Source organism: Scylla paramamosain, chromosome 22 (assembly GCF_035594125.1).
Source record: "Scylla paramamosain isolate STU-SP2022 chromosome 22, ASM3559412v1, whole genome shotgun sequence".
In the NCBI taxonomy this organism is placed as follows: Eukaryota; Metazoa; Arthropoda; class Malacostraca; order Decapoda; family Portunidae; genus Scylla; species Scylla paramamosain.
This window is the reverse complement of record NC_087172.1, coordinates 3965001-3992500: the sequence shown is the minus strand read 5'-3', so window position 1 is coordinate 3992500 and position 27500 is coordinate 3965001. Positions and strand designations below refer to the sequence as shown.

At 42.5% G+C, this 27500-nt stretch overlaps 1 long non-coding RNA gene across 2 annotated transcripts in view; it reads left to right on the top strand.

Annotated features, from left to right (window-relative positions):
* LOC135111450 (uncharacterized) overlaps window positions 1–27500 on the top strand; it is a 98066-nt gene that overhangs the window by 36530 nt on the left and 34036 nt on the right. Inside the window, exon 3 of one of the 2 annotated variants that reach the window (XR_010273743.1) lies at window positions 24083–24196. The exons of the other annotated variant lie outside the window; for it this stretch is intronic. This is a non-coding gene — a long non-coding RNA (uncharacterized LOC135111450). Of the gene's footprint in view, window positions 1–24082; window positions 24197–27500 lie in introns of those variants that run through there. 2 annotated transcript variants of the gene reach the window in all.

Here is a 27500-nt window from a genome sequence, read left to right as displayed (position 1 = left end):
CACACACACACACACACACACACACACACACACACACACACACACACACACACACACACAAAGAGAGAGAGAGACACAGACACAGAGATTAGTAGGATTTATGAAAGTCACTGCAACGTTAGCAGTAAATGTCTACACTCCTCTCTCTCTCTCTCTCTCTCTCTCTCTCTCTCTCTCTCTCTCTCTCTCTCTCTCTCTCTCTCTCTCTCTCTCTCTCTCTCTCTTGTGAGAAAATAAGTATCCTTGCCAAAAGTCAACAGATAAAGTAAGTCACTTCTACTTCACATCATTCCCTTAAAAATCATGTGGAGGGGAAGATTATGAGGAGAAAAAAGTAAATAAAATAGGCCTCCGATAAGAGCCAGCGAGAAAGGCGTGGAATAAGTGGCCTTACGTTCCTACCGCCACGAGAAAAGTGCGTAAAAAGAGACGAGGAATTAAAACTTTTGAGATATATGGGCTGTTTTTCTTGTTGTGTTGCTCCGTGTACTTGTGTTATCTGGTGTTGTTCTCTTTTTTTGTCCTTCCCTCTCCCTTTGTACTCCTGGTCTTGTGCCTCATCCACTCATGCAGTCACCCCCGCATCTCCTTTCTATAACACACCCATTCTCTCTCTTCCGATCTTCACCATCAGTCTCTCCCCATTCCTTTCTCTACATGTCCGTTCTACCTATCCACACACACAGCCTCTCCCACGGCTCCTGTCCCCTTTCAACACTTCTATCCTCCCCACACCAACGTCTATAGCCTCTACTCAGTTCTTTCTCTACTCTGCTCTCTTTCACTTACACTGACAGACTTTCCTCGTTCCTTTCTTTAGTTCTGATCACTTCCCACTTCTTTTTATTTCCTGTCCACCTCACACGCACTGCTTCTTCGGTCCCTTTCTTGTCCTCTCACTCACAAATATCACCCTACCCCGCTCTTTTCCGTACTGCTATTCATCCCACACTTCTTTGTCTCGTGTTCCTTTCTGTCCTGTCCTCACACTCGCAAACATTGCCCATCTTATGCTCCCACACTCACAAACATCGCTCTTTTAGGTTTCTTTCTGTTTCTTGTGTTCCTTTCTGTTCTATTCTCACATTCAGAAACATCGCTCATCTATACTCCTTTATCTCTCTCGTGTGTTCCTTTCTGTCCTGTCCTCACTCACAAACATCTCCCATCTCCATTTCTTTATGTATTTTATTAGCCGCAGATTCACCTCAACTCTTTTCGCTACCTTTTTTTCCTCCGCTTCACTTAGACAAGGCGCCATGTAAGGACAATACCGCCAGTCTATGGGAGAAATGTAAAATATCGCGCGAGTTAAGGCAGCTCAGTTTTTATCATGTTATTGTAGAAATTTTTCCTTTTTATGTAATATATTTTTGATTCCGTTGGTACGTTTTCATGTATAAAGCAGCGATTTGAAGAAATGCTTCGTAACGTTTAATAGTATTTTAGTGTTTTATATAAAGTGTTGTTGTTGTTGTGTTTTTGCGGGCGTGTTTACTGAAAGCTTTTATGAAGGATAGCAGCTGAAAGGAAAGGAAAAAAATGCGTCATCAGTGGTAAAATCTTTTAATTTATTTGATGTGCTGCGCTTTGTATTTAATTATGATAAGTGTGTGTTCTGCTGATTTTTACGAATTCATAACTTTTAGATCTGTGGTGGAGGCGGTAGTGGCGGTGGTGGTGGTGGTGGTGATGGTGGTTGGTTGGTTGAAGAGGAGGTGGTGGTTGTGTCGGAGTGTGTTCGTGGTGATGGATGGAAGAGGAGAAGAGGAAGAGGACTGTATGATGATAATGGTATTGAGTCAAGAGGAAAAAGAAGTGTAGTGTAGGGTGGTAGTGATGATAAATGAAACACAAAGGACGTGGAGTGGGTGATGATAGCTACAGGTGGAAAAGAAGGATGTGAAGTGGATTTCTGTGGTGATGGATCGGAAGGGAGGTGGTGATGGTGGGACGCATAGTGGTAGTGGAGGGAAGAAGAAGAAGAAAATATGAAAGAACGAGAGCTTGGTTGTCTTTATGCCTTATTTCAGCTCCTTATCCTTCCTCTTCTCCAAGGAAGTGAATCTTAAACACTTCAATTCCTCCCACTCTCCCTCTATGACGCAGATAGCACCTCCTCCATCTCCTCAACCTCCACCACCTCCTCCATCTCCTCCCCCGGGGCGTGAAGGAGGATCTCTGAGCAACAGGAATAAATAGGAGGTTTCGGGATCTTGATGGTAGGATCATCGCCAGGACTCAGAGGGCTTGGGCGCAGATCTGTCAAAAGCAGCGGCTGTGATGCGCATCTCACAGTCCCGCCCTGACTTTGCTTTCCTCTCGTCTCACCTTCACGAGGCAGGAGGTGAAGTAAATCTGGTAGTAGAATCCAGAAGAGAAGGTTTATTTGTGAGAGTCTTGCTTAAGATATCCTGATGATTGTGGCGTGACGGAGTGAATGTTTAGAAAGTGCGTGTCCCTTTAACCCTTTGATTGCTATGACTTCCTCTCTTGTGCAAGGTTAGATCATAATTTTGAAAGAGGACACTGAGAGCCAAAGAGGTGAGTGAATTTACTGAAGCCTTTCGCGTGCATATAATTTGATTTGTTTCCTCTTAAAATTGCCCAGTTTTACATAAGAGTTTAAAGTTTGAAAAAAAAAAAGGAAAAGGAAAGAAAAACTTGTGGTGAAGTTGTATGGTTTACACTGGGGCCTCTAGATGGAAGGTGGACGGGAGATCGGTTGACTGATTGATTGAAAGTTTGACGGTGCAGGGACTGGGCGGGATGGAGCTGCCACGCACACACAGGCATCTACTCACTGGGTATGTAGCGGCACAAGGAATATATGAGTGTGTAGAAAACGTGAACCGCGGTGGCCCGGAGCCTGGACGTTACTGTGCGCCGGTTGTGGTTCGTGATATTGTTTGGAATGAACCACCATCGGTAGGGAAACGAATTCAAATCAGCGCGAATGAATCTGGATGTACACTTGTTTGATAGGAGATTAAAGAGGTGGACTGAAGTATAGAGAGAGAGAGAGAGAGAGAGAGAGAGAGAGAGAGAGAGAGAGAGAGAGAGAGAGAGAGAGAGAGAGAGAGAGAGAGAGAGAACAATCAACAAAAGTATACAAAGGAAAACGGACAACAGGTCACGTAATCTAGAGGAAGAAAAAGGAAGGTCAATAGAAAAAAAAAAAAAGAGATGCACATCAAAGGGTCACTAAAACAAAAGAAAAAATCGACCAATAGGAGGAACGACGCATCAGAAAGACTATCTATATATAACCAAACACAAAGAACTTCGACTCCATAGACAAAAAATGAAATAAATAAATGAAAAAATAAATAAAAAGGAAAACTATCTATATATAAGCAAACACAAAGAACCACGACTCCATAGCCAAGGGAAAAAATGAAAAAAAAAACTACATACGTGACTTAAGAAAGGAAAAAATAAATAAATAAACGGCTTGTGTTGTATTGTGGACAAAAATGAAAAGAAGAAAGAAAGATGATTATTAGGAATTGTGATAAAAATGGACAGGGAAAGAAAGTCTCCTGGGTATGAGTTTTTCTTGTACTGTATTTTTATTTTCGTTATCTATTTCTTTGTGTCCACTTATCGTCGTATTCCAGCTGTCGATTTCCGATTCTTGATATAGAGCTGAAGGGGAAGAGGTAAGTAGGACTGATTTTTATTTCTCTCTCTCTCTCTCTCTCTCTCTCTCTCTCTCTCTCTCTCTCTCTCTCTCTCTCTCTCTCTCTCCATCCACCTACCTACTTACCTACCTACACACACACATACACACACACACACACACACACAGAGAGAGAGAGAGAGAGAGAGAGAGAGAGAGAGAGAGAGAGAGAGAGAGAGAGAGAGAGAGAGAGAGAGAGAGAGAGAGAGAGAGAGAGAGAGACACACACACACACACACACACACACAGAGAAAGAGAGAGAGAGACACACACACACACACACACAAACACAAAGTATCTTTCAGTCATGCCAAGAGACCACAGAGCGAGGTTGGAATCCGACGCAGGGAGTGAATTGTTTCGCTATCCAAATTGTTGGGAGCGACACGCACACTGACTCAAGCAGGACTTTTAGTGCGGAAAAAAGGCTATTTCCCGAATCCTGTTTCGCACTAGAATTATGCAAAGAGGTATTTCAGTGTATATATTTTATCCTCTGTGTTTTTATTTTTATTCGTTTCTTCTCGTAATGGGAGTACTTAATTACGTTGTTCCCTTGTTTTGTGTGTGTGTGTGTGCAAGTGTGTGTTCATTTTTCATCTATATTGCAGGCTCGCGTACATTCCTTGCCAGTATGAAGGTTGTTTGTTACAAGGATACGTGTTCAAGAATAAGTGTTATGTGGGTATCGTCCTCTTTTCGTCTGTTTCCTTCTTGTCCTCTTCCTTGTTCCCTTTCTTCTGATCTGTCCTCTGTTCTAGTCTCTCTTCTCTTCTTTTCCTTTTTCTCTTACTCTTTCCATTTTTTTCCTTTTTCCTCGTATCTTCTTTAAAAGAGGTTTAATTTAATACACACACACACACACACACACACACACACACACACACACACACACACACACACACTTATAGTAAATAGCAGCAGCAGCTTTAGTAGTAGTATTAGTAGTATAAGTATTAGTATTAGTAGTAGTATTAGTATTAGTGGTAGTAGTATTAGTTAGTATTAGTTGGTAGTGATAATACTAGTAGTAGTAGTAAAGAAGACGACGACGAAAACAACTTGCATTATCGTTTTAATCAACATTCCGAAGTTTTTCCGTCAATTTGAAACAAGTTATCCCAAGTCAAACGAAGAATAATGATAATAACAATGATAATAAAGAAAAAAAGAAAAACTTCACACTCACACACGCAGACATGCAACATCATGGAAAGGAAAAGAAAACTCACACTACGAGGATTGAAAGACTCTTGAAGGCGCTGAAGGAGGCAGAAACACGATGAGGTCTTTCAGTCACTGGCGGGGAAAGGTCGTGGCGAAGCTTCTGCACCTTACGATAAATTCTCTCCTCTCCTTTTAAAACGCTTCACTTCCATTTTATTTTCTGTCGCTTGTTGTTTTCTTTCCTATTTTTTTTTTTTTCCGTTTCCTCATCGTATTTTCTGATCTCTCGCTGTCTTCCGCTCTTACTCTTTTTGTTTTTCTGGCATTGATCTTAAGTTCTGTTGGTTTTACAGGATTGGATGACAGTTTTTTATTTAGTATCGAGTCTCTTGTTTGTAAGTGTATTTCGTGTCTCTGTGATGTGTGTGTGTGTGTGTGTGTGTGTGTGTGTGTGTGTGTGTGTGTGTGTGTGTGTGTGTGTGTGTAGTAAGAAAAAATAATTATATTAAAATATGTATTGCTATTCTTGATGTATCGTTGTTTGAGCTCTCTCTCTCTCTCTCTCTCTCTCTCTCTCTCTCTCTCTCTCTCTCTCTCTCTCTCTCTCTCTCTCTCTCTCTCTCTCCACGCAACAGGTGACTTCTTTCCTTTCTCTCCCCCTCGCACTTCCCTCGCGTCACTCATTGCACCCGTTGCGTCACTCTCTCATCTTCTTCACTTTTAAAGCGCACAATTTTTCTCCCTAATATTTATACTTGTTACTTTTCTCCTCATTTCAAGTGATACATCTAAAATTTTGCTCATTTTTCTCCCTAGTAAATAGTAGATACTCAATTTTTTTTTCTATATCTTTCGTCTTCTCTTTGCTTACTCCTTTCCTTAGTCCTTTTTCATATGACTTGTGTTTTGCTCCTCTCTTAACGCCCCTCCTTGTCTTTATGGCTTTTTTTCCTTTTTGATGGCTCTTGCCTCGTAGCCCCTCACTGTCTGTCTGTCTTTCTTGTGTCTCTTTGTCTACATGTCTATCTGTCTACCTGTTTGTCTTTATTTTTTATTTCTCTCTCTCTCTCTCTCTCTCTCTCTCTCTCTCTCTCTCTCTCTCTCTCACACACACACACACACACACACACACACACACACACACACACACACACACACACACACACACACACATACAGACACATTTCTCCTGGTTAAGTATTCATTGTAAGTACATATCGGCTTGAAAAGTGTGTGTGTGTGTGTGTGTGTGTGTGTGTGTGTGTGTGTGTGTGTGTGTGTGTGTTATCAGTGGATGGCTGCAAGTGATTAAATTGATGTTGGTGGTAGTGATGGTGGTGGTGGTGGCAGTGGTGATTGTGGTGGTGGTGGTGGTAGTGGTGGCAGTGATAGTGTTGGTGGTGTGCGTTGATGGCTTTCGTCTTAGAAGTGGCGTGATGTGTGCAGGTAACGATGTGTGTGTGTGTGTCTGTGTGTGTGTGTGTATTGCTGGACAGGTAAACCTTAAGGGAGACTAAATAAATAACTTAAAGTCAGCCGTATGTTTGCTTTACGAAATAGTAACAACACCCTTCCTCCTGAACCACACACACACACACACACACACACACACACACACACACACACACACACACACACACACACACACACACACACACACACACACACACACACACACACACACTTTGATGCATGACTTTGGCAACAAACGCTTTCTTTTGTTTATTTGGGTGAGGTCACGCATCTCTTATAATACCTTCTGGGAACGATAACTGTCTAACCTACCTGGCAGTCTTAACGTTAGTGTGATGCATGACTGAGAGAGCGTCCCTCTGTGCAGGTGACGCAACCTTCATTACTATCTTTGAATTATGCGTCATGTGTGTTAGTGAGTGGAGAAACCAGTACCTCTTGTTTACATAGCTAGGGAGCAAAGGTGTAAATCTTCATGGGGTCAATAATTAACATCTTGGCGGGGTCGGCAGGTGCAACTCTGTCCTTCACATTCCTGGTTGGCGCGGCGTGCAGGGCGGGGAGTCGTGACTGGCTATCGTGCTCTTCTGTCTCACTTCCCACGTAATTTATCCATGACATGCTCTTAGAAAAGTTTAATGGTGGGTTCCTCTTACGCGGTGCCACAACGATAACAGCTGGCGCCTGTAATGCATGAGCGTTTTCCTGGCCCATGACCACGGTTGGAAAAACGTAAAAAAAGTAAGAGTTAGGCAGAGCTCATGAATTGAAACACGTTATATTTTTTGCTTCTCTGCGTTCGACCGAATGTGCAATAAATCTTTGCTTCACAAGACTGCAAGTACGTTTACCGTGCTCACACTTGAATTATTGACGGCTTCAGTAACTCTTGGCTGTGTAATGGGCAGCGCATCTGTGTACCGAACACCGCTGTTACTTGTATGTAGGAGTGTCAGGAGTGTATGGTCTGGTGATTGTTAAAAAAAAAAAGCTTGTTTAAAATGAGTTAAGAGCACTTTCACCACAGTTCTCAAGGAAGAACACACAAGAGAACGTCCAAATCATCTGCAGGTGGTCCGTCATGGAAACATTTGTCAGCCAGGTCGCGACAAAGTTGAATACTCGCATTTTGCATGAAACATTTGTGTCTCGCTCATTCTTAAGGCGACAAAGGAATTCAGGAATCATCATTGTTCGAGAATGGCCGCCGAAGAAAAGTTAAATCTGCTTTTTCTTGAAGAGCTTTATTTATTTTTTTCTGATTATGAGTGGAAAAAGCTTTACTGCATTCTTACTCATCTCGAGATCAAGAAATCCGTGGCTGAATACACTCGTTCACTCTGAACTAGTAATGATCCGTGTCCAGGCGCCACGCAGGCCAACCATTTCTTCACAGTGCGCTGAGGAGTTAAGAATTACCAGCATTGTATCTGGCGGCCACTGTGTCCAGTTCCAATTTCGGGCCGAGAAAAAGCGCGAGGAAACAGTGCTAAGAATCGACATTACTCAAACACCAAGTTTCTCTCTGATGTTATGAAAAAAAAAAGTAAATAAATAAAGAAAGAAAGAAAAACATGGCCAGCAAGTCCAAAGAGGCACGAAATCATCTTTTCCTCCACGGCTTTAAAGTCCAAACAAACCCTAAAGCTCCAAGTAAGTAGGCCATTCCTTCCTAGCCTCCTCCTTGCCGCCCGCCGCCCCGCCACGTGCCGCCATAACCCACACACAAGGCAGCGGGAGGAATGACAGGCAGTTTGTTCCGCCTTAAACGTTCCTGATACACTTACACAGCGTCTCGAAGGGGAGGGAATCTGCGGCGAAACTCTTAAGACAGTGAAGTTGCAGCGGCGTTACCTTGACTTAGCTTGAAGGCAAATACGAGCACGCTGGAGTTCATCCCAATAAACGTGAAAGCATCTATGGAATGCGCGCGCGCACACACACACACACACACACACACACACACACACACACACACACACACACACACACACACACACACACACACACACACACACACACACACACTAAGACACGTATGAAAAGAAGAGGGAAAAAAGAGGAGAGGAAACAAGTTAGGGACAGATCAATAGAGAAGGGAGAAGGGAAGGAAGGACGAGGCAGATGAAGAGGAAAAAATAGAAGGGGCCAAAGGGGACAAAATGGAGAAGAGAAGAAAATAAAAATGAAAAGGAAGCGAATAAAAAAAAGGAACGACTGTCCACACACACACACACACACACACACACACACACACACTATACATAGACGCGTGTAAAAAGCATAAACATCTGAGCAAGTGTGAAGACATTTATGTAATAGAGCTACAGGATTATATGCATGAAGTAGTTAGTAAGAATATGCATACGTAGATAATATTTAAGTGTGTGTGTGTGTGTGTGTGTGTGTGTGTGTGTGTGTGTGTGTGTGTGTGTGTGTGTGTGTGTGCAAAGGGCAACACAAATGGTAACAAAAAAATAAATAAAATAAAAAGACTTAGGAACTGCCAGTCGTTTAGAAAGTAAAGTCCACAATACTCTGTGAAATGTCTTGAAATCTTGCTCTTGAAAAAGTTTAATCATAGGGAAGAAGAAATACGGAAGTAGGGTAGAAAGTTTCAGAGTTTACCAGCAAAAGGGAGGAATGATGAGAATACTGGGTAACTATTCCAGTGTGTATGTGTGTGTGTGTGTGTGTGTGTGTGTGTGTGTGTGTAGGATGATGCCGGATTCCTCTCAGCGTGACTAGACTGTAGGGAAGTGACAGGAGGGCACGAAACGATCTCCTTAATGACAGGCGGGGGATCGTTACGACACTTGCACGCCTCCTTGCTTCCCTGTCCCTGCAGACCCGCCCCGCCCCGCCTCACCCTTCCCCTCCTTCCCCTAACCCGCTCCGCCCCGCCAAAGTCACAAGATTAGGTGAGTATTATCCTGAAGGAGTGACGCGCTTGTGTGTGAACCTCTTGCCCCTTCTCTCTCTCTCTCTCTCTCTCTCTCTCTCTCTCTCTCTCTCTCTCTCTCTCTCTCTCTCTCTCTCTCTGTGTGTGTGTGTGAACGGAAGAGAGATTGCTTATATTGAGTAAAGGAAACAAACAAAAACAAAAGACGAGCAAACAAAACCTTGGCAAAGTGAATAAATTACCTATGCATGTTTGTGTTAAAGGATATAGACAGGGGGTGCGGCTTACACACACACACACACACACACACACACACACACACACACACACACACACTCACAAGCACCACACCTTCCCCTAATCAGGTAGAGCACAACACCTCTCCCTGACTGAGTTTTAATTATATTATGATAATGTAATTTTAAGTGTAATCTGTCGAGCCAATCAATCTAGGGTGACTGCTAGAGAGAGAGAGAGAGAGAGAGAGAGAGAGAGAGAGAGAGAGAGAGAGAGAGAGAGAGAGAGAGAGAGAGATGGTAATGCCTCTGTTTAGTCTGCCATTAGGAACAGAGAAGGTAAAGAAGGAACTGGGGAAGGGAAGCGGGAAGGGAATGAGGTGGAGAGGGGGAGGGAGGGGAGCAAGATGGGCCGCCTAATTAGGACGTAACGAGGCTGAGTTCTCTAAATACTTGAGGAAAATAATAAGGGAGAAAGTAATGTGGAGGAGGAGTAGGAGGAGGAGTAAGAAGAAAAAAAAGAATAAGAGGTATGGGAAGAAAGCAGTGTATTGTGCGTGTTCATACGTATATATTTACATTGAAAACACGATTATATTTCCGTCGCGTGTAAGTGGAAAATCAAAGAAGAGTCAACAGGGAGGAGGAGGGGGAGGAGGAGAGGAGGAGGAGGAGGAGGAGGAGGAGGAGGAGGAGGAGGAGGAGGAGGAGGAGGAGGAGGAGGAGGAGGAGGAAAATCGGCATGTTCACTTATATCTTAGTAGTATTTTTTTTTTTACATATTTATATACTTGATAAGAAAGAAGGAAAACCTTACTTATCCTTCGTGTGGAAGTGGAAAAATCAGAGAAGAGTTAGCAGAGAGTTGGAGGAAATTCGGCATGTTCACTTAAAATCTTGCTACCATTTTTTACATATTTACTTGATAAAGAAAAAAAAACTTATTACATTTCCTTCATGTATGTTTTTTCTTGGTCACACGGAAGGTCAACGAACACTTTTTTCCTTTTTCCTTCTTCCACCTCCACAAAAAGTCAAGAACCACTTTTCGACACCAGGAATCAAGTCAAGGTCAACTTTTCTTTCTAAACCACTCAAGAACAGCAATCACTAAGGCACTCATTAGGTAACCATCAACTCTGTAAAAGTTAGGCAGGATTTACTTTTCGCACTCCAATCTGAGCACCGCAATGGGCCGCAGGACACATTAAAAGACAATTAAAGGTCACGAGCCGCCACTTTTCACCGCCAAAACAGGTCAGAAACCGCGAGGAAGAGAGAGAGAGAGAGAGAGAGAGAGAGAGAGAGAGAGAGAGAGAGAGAGAGAGAGAGAGAGAGAGGAAAGAAAAAAGAAAGCTTTTCAAGCCGCTCCTCGTTTGTGGTCGCCTTTTTACAACTCCTGAATTCAACCACGTCAGGAAACCGCTAAACTTCACCTTTAAGGGAGAGGGGCTGGTTGGGGAGGTTAGGGAGACTGGGAAGGGGAGAGGACTTAGCACTGGGACCCCTTTGTCGTTTGGGAGTGTTGGGCAGCCTGCGGGCACCTCACGACGCGGTGGTGATGGTAGTGGTGTGTGACGCAGATTGCTAGACGCTGCCCCGCTGACGCCCTCGCAGACCGCAGCCGCTCAAGGGGAACTGACTGCAGGAGGGGACTTTCCGACTTACTTTTGTTGCTTATGTTGTATATGTTTATTTTCGTTATTTATTTAGTTTAGTTACATTTTAGTTTGTTATGTTTGAATTTCTGTTGTATTTTAGTTATCATTATATTTACTTTTAGTTATAAAGTTTATTCATTTTTAGTTTTAGTTATGAATTTTCTAGTTATCTTTATTAATAGCTGCCTGTAAATGCGTTATTGCTTATGCTAAATTTTAGATATATCTACTTAATATTTACTGATGGATTATTTGTCAGTTAATTTCACTAACTTGTATGATGGTTGCTGGCTTTAAATTTTGTAAAATGTGAAGCTCAGCTGAATGATTTTTTTTTTTTTTTAAATATTTAGTGATGAACTATCAGTTTATTCATGTTTCAAACTTGTACTATTTTTTTTTGTGTGTGTGTGTGTGTGTGTGCGTGAAACTTGAAACGACCAGTGTATGAGTATATGATACTGCATAATTTTTTCATTGCTTACCATTTTCAGTTTTTTCTTATGTCTGAAACTTGAACGCAACGTTATAATATATATACATATATATATATTTTTTTCGTGATTAATCTGACAGTGACGTGGACGAAAACATGTGTATTTGCCATCCACGCAACCTGAACGGTGCATATCTTTCTGTATGAAAAATTATGTAATGCTCGACCATCAAAAATGAAACCGATATCGCGAGGGCAAAGTGAAGTTATTCCTGAACATTTACTCTTTTGAGGCATTACCTAAAAGATCGACATTTTAGTAACACACACACACACAGAGAGAGAGAGAGAGAGAGAGAGAGAGAGAGAGAGAGAGAGAGATGGCTGACCTGGACTGGAAAGACGGGCAGGCGACAGAGATTCATCAAAATTAGACTGGTGAAATTGAGTTTACTTAGATTCATGAAAGTTAGTTTAGTTAAATTTACGAAAGTTAGGTTCATGGAAGTTAATTCAGTCAGATTTATGAAAGTTAGTTAGATTCACGAAGATTAGTTTAGTAAGATTCATGAAAATTAATTCTGCATTGGGATCATAGAGGCTGGTGAAGATGGTGATGAAAGAGAGGAAGAAAGTTGAAGTTGCAGGAAGAGAAAATGAAGAAGCGAAAAAAAAAAGAATGAAAGGTCGTAAGAAAGATGGAACTGGATGAAAAGAAAATGAAGAAGCGCAAAAAAAAAAGAGAATGAAAGGTCGTAAGAAAGATGGAACTGTATGAAAAGAAAACGAAGAAGCGAAAAAAAAAAAAAGAATGAAAGATCTTGCTTATAAAAATGTAGGACTGCGAGAGACCGTCAGGTAGGTCAGGGGAAGCAGGTGGGTAACAAGATACTTTCCGGCGCAATTACATATTGTTGGTGGGAAAGTGCTTCAGGTCTGCCGATAACAACGTGCAGTTACCAGTATTACCTCCTTTGACAGGCGATGCATTGTGTGTATTACTGGACGGGCGAGGAAAGAAAGCGAGGTAAAGAGAACTAGATAGAAGGTAAAGATTTTTTTTTTTTTCTGAGATTAACTGAAATAGACGGGTAGTTGCAGATTGGTTGAAGTCTTTGTTATGGTGACATTGGTTAGGTTGACTCATACGAGATTGTCACCGCTGGGCTCACCATATAGTAAGTCTTCTCTCTCTCTCTCTCTCTCTCTCTCTCTCTCTCTCTCTCTCTCTCTCTCTCTCTCTCTCTCTCTCTCTCTCTCTCGCTGGTTCTCTTTAGTGATCTTTAGTACAGTAAGAATTAGCGGAGATATGGAAACACCAGGTCACTAAAGTTTCTGGAATCATAGACACTGATGGTGATGGTGGTGATGGTGGTGATAGCGTGTGTAGTATTTGATGGATGGCTAACGAAGATAAGACAGACGGGATTGGTGGAAATATGAGATAGAGAGTCTGGCTGGGTTACCTGGAATAGATGGTCAGAGATGAGTGAAGAAAGTCGGGCGAGGTCTTTAGTTCAGATTATCAAGTGAACGTTTTCTCTCCCACGCACAGTCTGCAAGAAACGATCACCTTTATAAGCTTCTGAATAATTACTACTCTTTTCTACCCGATGATGTTCTACAGGAAAAAAAAAAAAAAGTGGGGTGTTTAATAATACAGATACTTTACTGATACTGTATTCTAAAACTGCTGATTGTGAAGGTAACTAGCAAATCAAACAAATGAGAGACTTCCACCGTGTATTCCTTACTATAAACACACAATTATAGCCAGAAATCGAGTAATCTTCACTAACATCTACATAGTTTAGTGTGTTCCTTCAATCTTTAGTCTTCTGATCTGCTGACTGCCTCCTTACGTAAGACACTGAGACACCCAGCACAGAGGGAGGGAGTACGGTGTGTAACTCAACTTCTGACCACAACCACAGTACATGTAACCCCACACAAGACACTGACGCAGAGAAGGGAATGACAGACGCCACTCCAGTACCTCTCACGGTCCTCCCATTTCTTAATCCAGCGGGAAGTTAAGAGTTAAGTTGGTCTAATTACGCGCTCCGCCACCAGATGGGGGACAATTTAGAATCCCAGTAGGAACAAAAGGCACCTCTTCCTTCACTGTAGGTTCAGATGTAGAGGAAGGAAAGCAGTGGTAGAGGGAAGAGGAAGGAACGCGCTGTTGAGAGGAAGAGAAACAGAAAGTAGTGTTGGTAGGAAGAGAGGAAGATATAGAGGTAGATAGATAAAAGAATAAAGAAAGGGAAGAAAAGGAATAACATTGCGGGAAGTAACAGGAGGATGATAAAGGGAGGAGATAAACAGTGCGAGAAGGAAAATATAGGAAAGGAATGTTGAGGAGCAAGAGGAGAGGAAAGGAAGGAATAGAGAAGGATAAAGAGGAAAGAGTATAAAAAAAGAAGAAGCAAAACAAATGGGAAAAGGAGAAATTGAAAGTGTTATTGTTAGGAATAGGAGAGAGAATCAGGAGATCGGAGGAAAGAGATAAAGGAAAGAATGAAAATATCTTTATGAAGAAGAAAGGAAAACATTGCCGGCACGATTAGGGAGAGAGAGAGAGAGAGAGAGAGAGAGAGAGAGAGAGAGAGAGAGAGAGAGAGAGAGAGAGAGAGAGAGAGAGAGAGAGGTTGAAGTAGTGCTGGAGGAGAGAGGGAAGGAAAACATTATTGGGAGGGAAAGGAAAGGAAAAAAAATAGCAGTGTTGGAAGGAATAGGAAGGAAAACATTATTGGAAGAACAGAAACAAAGGAACATTACAATGCAGAGAAGTTAAAGACGTTGTTACAGAAATACTTGCAGGAAGAAACTAAGAATGAATTGGAGAGAGATAAAAAAAAAAAGAGAGAAGGAAAGGACCATGCCGCTTCTCCACAAAGGGAGGAATTGAAACTAAGGAAGAAAAATAGGATAAAATTTGATTCTCGAGGCGGTCCGATGCTTCTTCTTCTTCTTTGCGAGAGTTTATGTTGAGAGTCGAGTATGCAAGGGTGGAGAGTGCTGTTATTATTGTTTTTATTATTATTATTATTGTCCTTGTAACAGTAGTAGTAGTAGTAGTAGTAGTAGTAGTAGTAGTAGTAGCAGCAGCAGCAGTCATAATTAACACTGTCATGATCTGTTATTGATAAACGTTCATTAAAATCAACCGTAAGCCTGAATACATCTTTATTATTTAGGGACAAGTATACAATTTCACCTTCCTTACATCTTTATATTTAGGTACAAGTATACAGTTTCCCCTTCCCTTCTTGTCCATCCAATACAAGTCACGAACACAGCCCCATTCTGATTACCAACAATGACGACTACTCATAAAACCCTAAAAAAAAAAAAAAAAAAAAAAAAACCGAACCCACGTCAGGGAAACATGTGAACTTTAACCTATTTCTGTTTTCCACCCACTGCTACCCTGCATTACGTAACTGAAAGCTGATCTCCCCTTTATCCTCATCTTTATCCTCACTGGACACTCCTCTCCCTTCAGCGACCGTCCCTGAAATCTCCATACAGTCGTTGTTGTTGTTGCGAGGAAAACAAGGTAGCGAACCCTCTCAGCCTCATCATCTCAGCCTCGTCGTCTCAGTCTCGTCCTTTCAGCCTCGTCCTCTCAGCCTCGCTCAGCAGACGGCCCGGGATTCAGAAGGAGAGGCCCCGGCGCACCTTTGGAGGCGGTCGAGTGGTGTGTCTAAGCCTTAGTGAAAACATAGAGAGCCTCGTTTAAAAGGGTGGTTTACTGGCGCTGCAAATCTCCCGGTAGACGAAAACGACGCTGAGAAAGGCAGGGGGGGCAGGGAGGGGGGAAGAATACACGAGTTAAACGTACCTTATGTCACCCGTCCGACTCTGAACAGGAGGAAGAGGGGGAGGTAAATGACAGGAGGAAGAGGAATAAAATAAAACAGAAGACAGTTAGTTCATAACAGGAAGAAGTGAAGAATGTGACGATCAGAGCAAGAATAAATAAAGTGACATATGAGACCGTTCGATTAATAACAACAGGAGGAAGGAGCTGGAGAAAATAGGATACTATGAGAACAAAAGAAGAGGAAGCGAATACAGAGAAGAATACACATGCACACACATTTGCAAAAAAAAAAAAAAGATAAATAAATAAATCAACTTCATTCACAACAAGAGGAAGAGAATCAACTTCATTCACAGCAAGAAATAAGAGAATGCTGGAGTATAAATGTCACTATCTTCATTCCGTCAGCACGCCTTAAGGTCCTCCTGAAGGCGTAGCTGAGGGCGCCTCGTGGTGGTGGGGTGACGTCCTTTCGTAATGTTCTTAATGAGAGTCAAGGCCTTCACGCTGCGCCGCCATTACCAGCGTCGCCCCTGACAGGACCTGGATGGCCTGGAAGAGGAATTAAGGTGAAATTTACCTTCTGTTCAATAGTGAGGATGGAAATGCAATTGTACGACGTTAGTGAGCTCGTCTGTCTGATTGCCTCTCAGTGTGTGTGTGTGTGTGTGTGTGTGTGTGTGTGTGTGTGTAGGTGATTAATTGCTTCCAGTACGTAAAAATTACGTACATATTCAATGAATGATATTAACTTGTGTGGGATGCAGTCTCTCTCTCTCTCTCTCTCTCTCTCTCTCTCTCTCTCTCTCTCTCTCTCTCTCTCTCTCTCTCTCTCTCTCTCTCCCACTCACACACACACACACACACACACACACACACACACACACACACACGCCTGACCGATGTGGCCACTTACTGGAAATCGCGGTGCCGTTGCTTATAAAGTGTGCCAACAGGGAATGGAAAATTGGCCCTAAGTTTCAGAGCACCACCACCACCACCGCCACCACCACCACCACCACCACCGCCATCATCATCCCACCATTTTCACTGCACCGGGTCTACATTGCTTAGATTTTGGGCAAGAACTCAAGAGAAAGATTACAAATACATCACAGAATACAGGTACACCTTTGGTACACCTGCAGCTCACCTGGTTGAATAAATATGCCAAACACGTGACCTCAAAAACTGATATGGAAAGGATAACATTCTCAAATCAGCAATCGTGTGTTTTCTATACTTGATTCTCGTTTTCTTTGGCTCATCTGCATTTTCTTTGGTAGTATTAACTTTTGTAGTAGTAGTAGTAGTAGTAGTGGTAGTAGTAGTGGTGATGATAGTAGTCCTGGTGGTGGTAGGTGATGATGGTTGATCGTGGCGGCAGTGGTTGAGAGTGGGCGAAATAGTGTCTGAGGCTGGACTACGTAAAGCTGGTGAGGACGGGTGGTGATCGTGGTAGTTGTGGATGTGGGGTTGAGGTGGTGGCAGTGGCAGTAGTGAGTAGTGATGGTGGTGGCGTTCGGTGGAGGAGGATCTAGTGGTGGTGAATACCTGTGTGTGAACTATATAGTATTATTATTATTATTATTATTAGTAGTAGTAGTAGTAGGAGTAGTAGGTGACAAATCAGAAACTACATATATCAAGACAAAACAACCCCAAAAGAATTAAATAGAGAAAAATTCCAATCAATACAGAAATAACACGGTGGAAAGGTAGACCAGTGTTGCAAAGGTAGGCCAGTGTTGCAAAGGTAGACCAGTGTTGCAAAGGTAGGCCAGTGTTGCAAAGGTAGGCCAGTGTTGCAAAGGTAGACCAGTGTTGCAAAGGTAGACCAGTGTTGCGAGTCCAGCCCTTGCTTCGACTACGGTATTAGCAGTGACAATGAAGGAAAGGGAGGCCTCAACACACAAGCTGAGTAGGCCTACGTGCAGCGGGTGAGGATGAGAACGAAGCTCCCTTAAAGAGTGATGATGATAGTAATAACTCATACTTTATTCATAAGAAGGCCTGGACACCTGCGCCCTTATCACCTAGAGGCGCCTTCTTCATTAGTACTAGAAGGAGGAGGAGGAGGAGGTTATTAGGCCATCACTGTAAGAAGGTTATAGGCGTTCGATTTTTTTTTTTTTATCCCTGTAAGTAATGTGTGTGTCTATGTGTGTGTGTGTTTGTTTGTGTGTTCTTGGGCTTGGTCTAATTTTGAAAAAGGAAAATAAGGCCAGCGTGTTTGGTAGTATTGACTGTTCTTGTTGTGGTTGTGGTGGTGGTGGTGGTGGTGGTGGTTGTGTCTTCTTCTCCTGTGTTAGCATCATCATCATCATCATCGAATCATTAAAGTTTTTGCAACACTAATTAACGCGCATCAAAAAAAAAAAAAAAGATACAAAAACTCACTTATTTTAATCTGTTATGTACTTTTCTTGAGTTTACGTCTTTATCTCTTATTGCGTTTTTAAATTCCTCTTCATTTCCATCTCATTTTTCGCACGCATCCATCCATCTGACGCTCTTTTTACTGCCTGTCTTTAATTTATGAAGCTATACATATGATTAGAATATCTTATTTAGTAACCGGCTTCAATATCTCATTAGTTTCTCCTCTCTGATGTTAATATTTACATGATTAATTTCCTTTGCGTGACAAGAGGGGCAAACAACAAGACACTGGAATACCTTGAGAGAGAGAGAGAGAGAGAGAGAGAGAGAGAGAGAGAGAGAGAGAGAGAGAGAGAGAGAGAGAGAGAGAGAGAGAGAGAGAGAGAGAAAGAGTGGGGGACTAAGTACTTTTACCATGAACTCTCACACGTCATTGCCCATCTAATCTCATTTAATCCTGGTGTCAAAGAATCAGGAAGTTCGTTAAGTCCTTTGCTTGGCGTGGCGGGAGCAGCCAGGCAACGCGCCACTCAATTATAGCACCAGTCATTTCCAAACTTCCTGACGACTGCTAATCTAAATGTCCCCAAGCTGACGGACCCCGGACCCTTGCCCTCGTCATGAACCAGAGGAGGAGGAGGAGGAGGAGGAGGAGGAGGAGGAGGAGAAGGGGAAGGGGACGGGAAGATGTGAGCGGCTCCGTCTGTTAGAGAAGATGGGAGGGATTAACTGAGAAGGAAGAAAGAGATGGAAGGAGATAGGATGAAGTGAAAGGGGAATAGGAGGAGGGAAGAGTGGAAGGAGTGCAAGGATGGAGGAAGGTGTGGATGGAGAGATGACGAGGGAACAGGAAGAGGAGATGGTGGAGGGAGTGTAGGGATGGGTGGAGAGGAAGGTCGTGGCTGGCTGGGTGGAGGACAAGGAGGTGGACTGGAGTGTGTGCTGGGATGATGGTCGTCCCTGATTAATTGTTGTATTGTTTCATTAACGAGTGTGTACGGTTGAGAGAGAGAGAGAGAGAGAGAGAGAGAGAGAGAGAGAGAGAGAGAGAGAGAGAGAGAGAGAGAGAGACCAGAACCACTACCACTACCATCACCACCTTCACCACCTGATCTCATTGTCTCCCTCTCCTCCAACCATTCCCATCCCCTCAGACCTCCCCTTGCCTTACTCTCCTCCCTGTTGCTTATTTTTTCAAAGGAATTTCCCCTCGATTTCCCCTCAGCTTTCCCTCGTTATTATGTTGTGCCGCCAGGGTCGCCGGTGTCGGCCAAAACTCTGAGGGGAAACTTGCGGTGATCCCTCTTATATTAAAAAGTTGGGTACCTTTTTTGTGGGAAGTTGCTGCTGCTGGATTACTATTTATTATGGGGGAGACGTGGAGGGTGACGGGCCTTTCTGGAGGGTGGCGGGAGGGTGATGGGAGGGTGACGGGGCTTGTTGGAGGGTAACGATGTTTGTTGGAGTGACAGGAAGGGGAGGCGCTGTTATGGAAGTGATGGGATGGGTGAAGATAAGTTTATTTACTGGGTGAAGGGATGGGTGAGGCAGTGTTTGGTTTGAAGATGAGACAGGTGAGGTAGAATTCTGGTTAATGATGGGACGAGTGAAGCCTTTAAGTGACGGGATGGATAAAACGCAGATTTTCAGTAATGGCAAGACAGGTATTTGGACAGGTGACGAAGGATAAGATCGATTTCAATGACAATGATTTCAACGCAATGGCTAAGACAGGTATTTGGACAGGTGACGAAGGATAAGATCGATTTCTTGATGGGTGACGTGACCGGTGAGGGAGGTTTTACTGACGGGTGACGGGAAGAGTCTGGCAGCGTACTGAATGGTGAAGGAATGGGTAAATTTTTATAGGAAGAGATAAGTGAGGCACTATTTTTATTTATTTATTTATTTTTTCAGGGTGACGGGTGGGTACGGTGGCGGGTGGCGGGTGATAGGTGAAGGGATGCCTGTAGTTTGTCTTACCTTGAGGGGGATGGATGCTCATGTCCGCTTGATTTAAGTGTGTTTAATGGACGCAAAGAAAATATACTGACAGCCATCCATCGCCTCGTGAGAAGAAACATGCTTTTGTTTTCCTCTCCTTTTGTCCTTTTTAACTTTTACCTGAAATTATAAAAAAAAGTGCTTTCTTTAACATGAACCACTTAAATACTTAATAGAACTCTGAGGTTAACTGGATATTTCTCTTCTCTCATTTCTCTGCCACATTGAGACAATTATACGATACGGTGATGTCTGTTGTTGTGTGGGCGTCATTCTCATCTCAATCTGGTGCAGAGGTGGGGGTGGAGTGGTAGATGTGAGTGGAAGAGGTGATGGGTAACGAGTGAAAGGAGTGATGATGGTGATTATTGAGTGATAGTGGCAGATGGATGACTTTGTTGGTGGACGAAGCGGTGGTGATGGTGGTGGTGGTGATAGGTGGTGAAGGGAGTGGATGTAGTGTCTAAGTGTGGAGTAAGTGATGGTGGTGAAGATGGGTGGTAGTAATGGTAGTGGTGAGTAGTGATGGTAATAGTGTTAGTGGTGTTGGGTGGAGGTGATAGCTGTAGTGGGGGTGCTTGTGAATTGTGGTGGTGGCGGTGGTGGTAGTTGATGGAAGTCTTCTCCTCCAATTAAAAAGTTGTGCATTTGTCCTTCGACGTGTGACTCTGGGGACTGATGCATCCTGCCAATGTCCTGCACCTCCTGCCTGCCTGCCCTCCTCCACCTCCACCTCCTCCTGCTGCTGCTGCTGAGATACTTTTGTGAACGCCCCTCCTTGTCTGGTGTCTTCTGATTTATTTATTTATTTATATATATATTTTTTTTATTTCTGTATCTTTTTTCACTTTGGCCCGCGTCTTTTGATTTTCATATGATCTACATTTAAGTCTCTTCTGTATATTCTTGTTCTTATCCTGATTCTCATTTTTTCTTTCATTTTTTATTGGCGTTATGATTCTGCACAAACCCTTAGTTCTTTGAATGCTAATAAGGTCCCTTTTGCCTTATTTTAGTAGTTCCATATGACTTTACTGAACAAAAACAGGAAGCAGATAATTCAAACTATCAGATCATTTTTTTCTCAGTTGTTTCTTGTAAAATCACCAAAACTTGCGCCAATTTTAACAAACTTGTAGAGGGAGCAGACAAAGAACCGAGTCTCCCCAGAGGACTTTCCTGAATCGCTTTCAAGAACACAACTGGACTGCCTTTGAGAACACTGTTATAGAGTCAATAAAACCAACGTTACATCGCCTTTGAGAGTGCCTGGGAGTGCCATTGGATCGCTTTGGAGAACACTACTAGATTGCAGTTGAGATGAGTCTGCCGCCAAGAACGAACGCACGAAGACGACTCTAATGACTCTCCTGGTACTCCTCCCCGTTTGCTTTGCCCTCCAAGTCCGCCCAGGAACAGGAATTAAATAATATATAGAGTGCTGGAGTGTTGAGTATTAGCACTGCCTCGCCCCTCTCACTTGCCCCTTGTTGAATGTTACCTTCCTTTGTTAATCGTTCCCTGTCTTTTATCCTTGAAATTCTTGTTAGCTCTTACTTCTTTCCCGTCTGCTGCAGCGCGACGTCCTTTTTGTTGAAGCTTTAAAACTGTTCATTGGACTTCTCAACTGGAACTGCCTGAATGTCATGCACTTATTGCCTTGGTGCTTGAAATCCGTACAATTGAGCTAATCTAGATATAAAATTTCTCCGGAAGTGTGATTATACCCTCAAGTTGTTTTCTTCTTAGTGTTTATCCTCCTTTCCATTCTCAATTTTCTGTGTGTATGTGTGTGTGTGATAAATTTCTCATTTTTTTAGTTGAGTTTAATGTGTTCGGTGCAAGAGCAGTTTGTCGGACCAAGCTAGTTTTTCGAATTATGCTGTGCCCTGTGCTTTGTGGCCAATAGAATATCCATGTGTCTATTCATTTATCTATCTTACCTGTATGTTTCTCTCACCTTCTTTCGATTTGTTGCTATTGGAATTATATCATGTCCTGTGGTTTGTGGCCAATAGAATATCCATCTTTCTGTTTATCCGCCTATCTTACCTACATGTTTCGCTCACATTCTCTCGTTCTCCCAGTCAGTGTAGTCGTCACTCCATTCCCCTCATTCTCCCGTCATTCCCGCAAACAATAATGTGCTTATCTACCTTTTATCGCCGTGTTTATCTCCTCCTCTTGGTTCTTAATGATGTGTTTATCGCTTCCGCACAGCTCGCCCTATCTGTGTAATGTGATGGTGGTGACACTGTGCCACCACCACCACCACTACTTCCCCACCACTACAGCACACAAGTGGATGTGTTAATAGACTCATCATTCTTTGTTTCGTTTGGTTAATGAATGTGTTATCATCATCATCATCATCATCAACAACCATCAGAGAGCAATTTAATAGTGTATCGGAGCCGCAATAGTGAATGAAGCCGTTAATAGTGACACACATGAACAGCTAGTGAAATTTTGCTACACTTTATTTCAAGGGCGATACAACGATTCACATAAGCAAGATAATTTAGATTAGATAAGATTTGTGGTTTTTCTTTTGGCACAAATTGACAAAGCATAAAATATTGCAGCGATCATTAACCTTACATAAAATCAGTAACTTTGAAGGCCAAGAAACACACTTATCAAAGAAGCAACAGAAAACGGTGATCAGTATAAAAGGCTAAACTTGTGTAGACTTACCATAACAAAAAAATACATAAGAGTTAATGAAATAGCTAAATTGTACGTAGGTTTGCTTGTGTTTGTATGCGGCGAAGTGTGATTCTTCAATGCTGCTTTTTCACCGTTTATTAGTATATTGGTAGTTAATTTGTTTCTAGGTTTGCTTGTGCTTGTACCTGATGAAGTGTATATTTCCGGACCTTCATGTATGTTGACTTACCAAGGGCGTCGTTAGCTTTTACATTTCGTGATTTCGTTTTTTCCGTGACGTATTCCTGAATTCCTTTTTGCTTTAAACAAAACGAATATCGAAAAAGCAGCACGCGGGTCATGGAATTTCTCGTGTTTTTTTCTCGCTTTTCTACCTGCGTGGTGACGAGCGTGGGCCGGGCAGCTCCCTCCCTCCGTGGGCGCGGGCTGACGAGTTCCTGGAAGCGGCAAAAATCTTGAGGCCTGAAGGAGCTGCGAGGGCGTTCGAGGGTCTTTTAAGTGACAATGTTTGGAGTAGTTACTTTTGTCTTCTTGGTTTCCTTTTGTCTTCCGCTTCTTGAGGAAAACATTTTCGCTATTTTCTTTGGAACAAATTCTGAAACCTATTCCGTGAAACTCCCCTTTCATTTTCGCTCGCCTAATGAGCCTTGAGGCCTCAACATCAAAGGTGAGGTTTTCTTTATGTGTTAAGTATACTTCACTGCTGAACTCTTGCATAAGTGTTTTCAGGCGAAGAAAAGAAGAAAAAATCGGTGGTAATTCCAGCGTTGGTCACGTGACGAAACAAACGTCCGAGTGTGTGGTGAATGGCTTAAGCTCAAGCATTAGTTAAATTTAGTTCATTACGTGTATTGTTGTTTATTAGTAAGTAGTGTGAATTACTCTAGCTTCCTTTTGACTTGAATTTGTGAAAGGAAATAAGGTGAGAAATCCAAGATATATTAGTCTAACATCTTCAATATCAGTTGATGGCTCAATGCCGCGGGTGTGAGCGGTGGCGTCAGTGTCTCGGTGACTGCTGGTGGAGTGGGTAGTGTTGTGCATTTGTGATCATGCCATAGGTGACCAGCTTCCTCCCTCTGGTGCTGTGAGACTTGGCTGCCTGCATTAGGTGAGGGTCACTCGGTTTCCGTAGGTAAATTACTAGTATATACATAAAGTAGTCTTCTTTGTTTATTTACTTCCGGCGTGAGGCAGGGCTGGTGGTTCGATGTTTACTTCTCTGACATATTTATAGCAGAGATACTTGGAACGGACCGTAGCTCACGCCTTACAGAGAACTGAGAAGATATGGGACATGTTATATGTACATAGGCCTAGCTAGAGGGCTGATACAGTGCTACACGCGTGATAAGAGGGCGGGGTAGCATAAGCCTGGCAGCGGGCAACACAACGAGCACTAGAGGTGGTGAGACTCGCTGTGTTTTGAAGGTTTGGAGACTCGGTGCCTCGTTTTCTATGTACGGGTTTCGGTGGGAAGATTATTAATTTCCTATAAATTTGTTATTAACTTGTGTATTTGCATTTTGTAGCTTAATCTATTGCATTTGTACCTTGATAGATAAGTTAGTGTACGTCATGTTTCAACTCTCGTATATTGTTTACATGCTCATGACTAACTCTCGTTTTCTTTCTTCCAGGTGAGTACCAGTAGGCTCAGAAACAGGTGAAGACCGGGGTTCCTGTCTGTCCTGTTTGTCCTCTGCTGTAGTTCTTATGCGAGGCAAGAATGTACGAAAGATGCTGTTTTGGAGTAAGTACACTTACTGTATTTTTCCCCCCTTTTTTTAACCGTCTATTTGTTAGGTTTGAGTTGCTGTGCGATCGTCACTTAGTCCATTAAAAAACGGCGGTCCCATTACGAGTGTCAGTTTCATTCACTTTTCCCGCTTTGTCTAACTATCACTTATAAACCAACGAGCACTACCTTGCTGATGGTGCCCTTGTGGTTCCTGCAACTGGGAGTTGCTTGTCTGCTTGAAGAGGATTATAAAACTCCTTTTGTTAGTCTCGGTCTGGTTTCCTCGATTCATAATAATGAAAGAATAGCATCATTAATGTATTGTACCTTTTGTGTAAATATATTTTCATTATATGAATGATACCTGTCGTTAATAACATGATTAACTTTTTAAGTCGCTGCGTTTTACCTTTCACCTTTGATATTTGACGCAGGAATAATACCATCAACTTTATTTACATAATTATTGTCATGTTTTTATTATCATTTGCATGACACCAGCACTCTTAGTGAGAACCTACTCAAATTCGGCGACAATGACGCGAATAGTGTTTACAGTACGCAGCCGTTTTAGATCGCTTCACAATCTGCCGAGAGTAGCGAGGCGGAGCTTAATTTGTTCCCTTCGTATCACAACGACGTCAGCAATGGTTATGCGTCTATGGCATAACCGCATCATCTTTACTCGTCGTGTGTGAAAGAAGTGTAAGGGAGAAATGATGTTTATGAACCAGATGTGCTGTTAATGTACCGAGTTTTTAGATTTTTGTGATTCTATAAAACCTTGTGGTAGAAGTTTCAGGCAAATAGATGTTTGACTTAGATCTATTAAAGACATAATGCATATGACTGTACGAAGGTTTGTCAATGTTACGCAAAGATCAATCCAGCTTAATTCATGCGTTGTGTTACTTCACTGCCTTCTTCCGTTATCTCGTTCATCTTCACGCATCAAGCTTCAGATGCAAAGTGATAATGAAGTTAGTCTCCCTCGAAGATGTGAAGAAGGATGGACGAGTGGTTTGCCTTTGCGTTATTTGTGAAGGAAATATCACCGTGGGATGACTACAGTTAGTCTTTTGATGTTTCTGAAGGAAATATCTCCTAGGCTGTAGAATAAGTACACTTCCTCTCGTATCTGACGTTTCTTTAGGAAGAATTATCGTGATCTTGTCTGAATTTCAAGGGATGATAAAATACAATATTCATCACGATATTCAAGTTTCCCATCGGCTGTTTGATCACTCATTTTTTAAATTACTGGCAAGTGATAAAACTCATTAGTAGAAGGAACTAAAGAAAACAACATTGCTGAGGTCTTGGCAGCTTCAGGTTACTCTTTGCAATATTTTCCCAAGCAGAAAAAAATGAATAACTTGAAGTGCGCGTGTGGACCAGCAAGTTGGCGACCTTGGCGGGAGGCGGAGTCTCTCAAAGGCCCTTGTGCGGCTCTTCAGACACGCTCGAAATTCCTGAAAGTTGAGAATCGTGAGGCGGCACCACTTAAATTTGCCGCCTGCACGCCCTTGCTACCTCACTGAATGCGAGGAATAAAGCACCTGGGCCGTCACCCTCACCTGGGATCATTAGCTTACCTGAATACCGTATCATACAAACAAACACCTTGCCACCCACGCTTCTTCTCCCTGGGAACTTGCGTGTTTTGAGAGTGTGTTCAGGATAGGCAGTGAATTTAATCGTAATTTGTATTTGGTGATATGTCTGGCTTCCATTCACCTGTGTAAATAACGGAAGGTAGTGGCTCTGGTAATTAGCCTGACCTGGTGGACAAAGCCGCGGCCAGCCCACCTTTGTGTTTTGTTAATCGGGAGTTGAGGCTTTAAACTTTCACGTCCTTCTCTTTACATTATCACAAAAAATAGTCTTCTCGCCTCGCCCATTCTTACCTCGCCTCCCGTGTCCTTTGAGATTAACCCACGTCGTCACTACATCTCAGGTCCCCTACTGTATTTTTAGAAAGGGAAAATTGGATCATGAATATTCATGCTGAGTTAACGCCTGTCATGGTGGAGGCGTGAGGGTCGTAATGAGCGGTAATTAGGTGATTGGTATTGACTAGCGGTGATTAATTTTTTCCGCCCAGTTGTTCGCGGTGATGTAAGCTGCCTGGTGCGGCCCTGGCGGTGGGTTTCTTAATTAGATGTTGATTGGTTTCGTTTTCTTCCCATTCCTTTCTCTTTCTGATTAATTTTCTTTTGTTTGCTTTTCTTTATATATATGTAATGGTTTTTTTTTTTTCGTTTGGGTTTTGGGTTTCTTTTACTGGTTTGGCTAAGGGTGTACTCTCTCTCTCTCTCTCTCTCTCTCTCTCTCTCTCTCTCTCTCTCTCTCTCTCTCTCTCTCTCTCTCTCTCTCTCTCTCTCTCTCTCAGGCAGTATATAACACAAGCGAGTCCAGTACGCGATCCTTGAGAATGTGGATAAGTTTTACACACACACACACACACGCACACACACACACACACACACACACACACACACACACACACACACACACACACACACACACACACACATACAGTTTAATGTCGTCACGTAGCTGGCCACAGTGTCACGCGCCAGGAATTCAACACAAGTATTCGATATAGAAGATTTCCAGGCAGCGGTGTTCACGTCTGCTATTCGCGGAGGTCACCAACCAACATGCAAATCTACTTTTATTTGCAATTTTTTGTCATTAATCCCACAAAAAAAAAAACCCACTTGCTTTAAACTTTTAGGTGAACTGGAAGAGTGATGCTGCAACAACGTGTTATTTAATTTCTTCTTTGTATATTTCACTTTTATTAAGCGTTCTTTACTCATGATAAGTATTTAGGTGGGCTAGAAAAGTGAATGTCCCGCCGCCACTCATCGTAATGCTGGTCTGATGAGTAATGTAAGTTTGATTACGTGCTATTTTTTTATACGTTTCTTTGTATACTTCGCTTTCACTTCAGTTACATGAATAAATCCAGGTCTACAGTATTGAATAACTGATAATCTTTTACGTATTTTTTTTTTATGTTAGATACTCAGATTTTCTTATTGACCTCTCGCATTTTACATTTAATATCAAAATAGAAGAGTAAAAGAGTAAATACGACACTGTAATCTTGATCTGCCGCTTTATTATCTCCATTTACATAAAAAAAAAAGAACATGATAAAATAAGGGAACCTGCAAGAAGCCATCAGACCTACACGTGCCATTCCTTGCATGAAACACACCTACCTGTTTCCATCTGTCGTCCTCATCCATAAATTTGCCTAATCTTCTTTTAAAGCTCCCTAATGACACATCACTAACAACCTGAGT